Source organism: Capricornis sumatraensis, chromosome 20 (assembly GCF_032405125.1).
Source record: "Capricornis sumatraensis isolate serow.1 chromosome 20, serow.2, whole genome shotgun sequence".
NCBI lineage: Eukaryota > Metazoa > Chordata > Mammalia > Artiodactyla > Bovidae > Capricornis > Capricornis sumatraensis.
The window spans coordinates 65,462,286-65,465,403 of record NC_091088.1 but is presented as its reverse complement, the minus strand read 5'-3'; the positions used below and the strand labels follow the sequence as shown (position 1 = coordinate 65,465,403).

The following is a 3,118-nucleotide window of genomic DNA, read 5'->3' as shown; positions in this document are numbered from 1 at the left end:
TTATCACTTTTTGTACCCATTACTGTGTTCTTCCATCCTAAAAAGCCACCTGTAAGTCAGGCTTACTTCCTTTTCCCTTCACAAAATGCAATTCCATTCCTCCTACCTTCTTTACTGAAAACACACTTTGTACTTTTCTTAAGTAACTAAGAATTGACTCTTTTTGTTTTGTTTTGGGTTTTTTTTTTTTTTTTTTTTGGCAAGTTGGTCCATTTTTAATAGTGAGTCAAAAGAAGTTGTTTTTGGCCTCCCAAAGTGCCTGTCCCTTTTTATTGAGGTGAACATATTTCTGAATTTTAAGTAAACAGTTGCTGTGACTGGGTAAAGTTGCCCCAGGTCCATCCTCCAGGAACTGCTGTCATTATTGGAACACCATCCAGTCTTCAAGGGGAATATCAGCCTGGATCTGCTCTGTAATTATTGCAAAGCTCTGATTTGCTTTATCCGTGTCAACAATTCCCCTCTCTCATGAATATTTACTAGATCAGTGCGTCCACCTATTCACTCTTTACCGATGAATACGCGAGGTACCGTTCTGGCTCCTGTGAGCTGTTGCAAATAATCTTGTATCTCAGTGGTGTCGCCATTGGCTGTGATATTGACAAATTCCAGAAGCCCTTCTTTGAAGGGCAGTTGACTGAGGAGCTCCTGAGTCCTTCTGCAGTAGGGGCAGGTTGGGTTGATGAACACGACCACATTCCTAGACTGGATCTTGCTGTTCACAAATGCTTGAGCCATGCTGCCTCTCCTGGGAGGACACCTTAAGTGCCAAGAACTGACTTTATTTTAGCATTTTATAGATTGGTGAGCATAAATACCAGTGATAATTTCCAAAACCTTTGCTTTCTTAGAGAGAACATTTTAGGATGGCACCAAACAAAATGAGGGCAAAATGAGGACTGTACCCAGGAGGCAGCATCTCAGATAGCTCTGAGAGACTGCTTCAAAGCAGCAGTGGGGAAGGGCAATATATAAGGTTTTGGTGAATGGGAAGTTCAATACCATGAAGGACTTATTTTACAAAAGGATTTTTGTTAGTCATGAGGATATGATGTCACCATAAAGGGATTTAGTGCTTCTCTAGATAGGAGGAGATGCAATGATAGAGACCATAAAGTCTGTTCCTAAAAACATTTTTAAAAAATCCAATTGTCTAAAGACCCATGTCACCAGATTCCCTGGAGCATGGAGTTCCTCTCTCCACAGCTGTTGAAGGGCAACAGCTATAGGAGCATGGGGTTCACTCTCCATAGAGGCAGACGGCAAACGCCTTTGTTGTTCAGTCACTGGCAGTGCTCTTGGTCAATGCCACTTTGTAGTTGACAGGCGTTTGCTATGACCAGTGCATTCTCTTAATAAAGTCATTAGCTTTGCTCTGCTTCATTCTGTACTCCAAGGCCAAACTTGCCTGTTAGTCCAGGTATCTCTTGACTTCCTACTTTTGCATTCCAATCCCCAATGATGAAAAGGACATCTTTTTTTGGTATTAGTTCTATGAAATCTGTAGGTCTTCATAGAACTGTTCAACTTCAGTTTCTTTGGCATTAGTGGCTGAGGCATAGACTTGGATTACTGTGATATTGAATGGTTTGCCTTGGAAATGAACAGAGATCATTCTGTAGATTTTGAGATTGCATCCAAGTACTGCATTTTGGACTCTTTTGTTGACTATGATAGCTACTCCATTTCTTCTAAGGGATTCTTGCCTACAGTAGTAAATATAATGGTCATCTGAATTAAACTCATCCATTCTGGTCCATCTTAGGTCACTGATTCCTAGAAAGTTGATGTTCACTCTTGCCATCTCCTGTTTGACCACTTCCAATTTACCTTGATTCATGGACCTAACATTCCAGGTTCCCGCACAATACTGTTCTTACCAGCTTCAGACTTTACTTCCACCACCAGAGACATCCCTAACTGGGAGTTGTTTTTGCTTTGGTTCAGCCTCTTCACACATTTTGGAGCTATTTCTCTGCTTTCCTCCAGTAGCACACGGGGCATCTACCAACCTGGGGAGTTCATCTTTCAGTGTCATACCTTTTTGCCTTTTCATAGTGTTGATGCTAGCAGAGTAATGCTCAAAATTCTCCAACGTAGGCTTCAGCAGTACATGAACCAAGAACTTCCAGACATTCAAGCTGGATTTAGAAAAGGCAGAGAAACCAGAGATCAGATTTCTAACATCCACAAAGCAAGAGAATGTCAGAAAAATATATACTTCTGTGTCACTGACTATGCTACAGCCTTTTACTGTGTGGATCACAACAAATTTTGGAAAATTCTTAAGGAGATGGGAATACCAGACCACATTACCTGCTTCCCGAGAAACCTGTATGCAGGTCAAGAAGCAACAGTTAGAACCAAACATGGAACAATGGTCTGGTTCCAAATTGGGAATGGAGTACAAAGAAGTACGTCAAGGCTGTATATTGTCACTCTGCTTATTTAACTTAGCTTCAGATTACATCATGCAAAATGCCAGGCTGGACGAAGCACCAGCTGGAATCAAGATTGCTGGGGAAAATATCAATAACTTCAGATATGCAGATGACAGCACCCTTATGGCAGAAAGTGAAGAGGAACTGAAGTGAGAGAGTGAAAAATCTGGCTTAAAATTCAACATTCATAAAACTAAGATCATGGCATCCAGTCCCATCACTTTATGGCAAATAGATGGGGAAACACTGGAAACACTGAGAGACTTCATTTTCTTAGGCTCCAAAATCACTGCAGAAGGTGACTGCAGCCATGAAATTAAAAGACACTTGCTGCTTGGAAGAAAAAGTATGACCAACCTAGACAGCATATTAAAAAGCAGAGACATTACTTTGCCCACAAAGGTCTGTCTAGTCAAAGCTATGGTTTTTCCAGTAGTCATGTATAGATGTGAGAGTTGGGCCATAAAGAAGGCTGCGTGTTGAAGAATTGATGCTTTTGAATGATGGTGTTGGAGAAGACTCTTGAGAGTCCCTAGGACAGCAAGGAGATCAAACCAGTAAATCCTAAAGCAGATCAACCTGGAATATTCATTGGAAGGACTGAAGCTGAAGCTTCAATATTTTGGCCACCTGATGCAAAGAACTGACTCATTAGAAAAGACCCTGATGCTGGGAAA

At 41.2% G+C, this 3,118-nt stretch overlaps 1 pseudogene; it reads right to left on the bottom strand.

Annotated features, from left to right (window-relative positions):
• Positions 1–417: 417 nt before the first annotated feature.
• LOC138096658 (glutaredoxin-1 pseudogene) lies at positions 418–738 on the bottom strand (annotated as a pseudogene).
• Between the last annotated feature and the right edge of the window lie 2,380 nt (positions 739–3,118).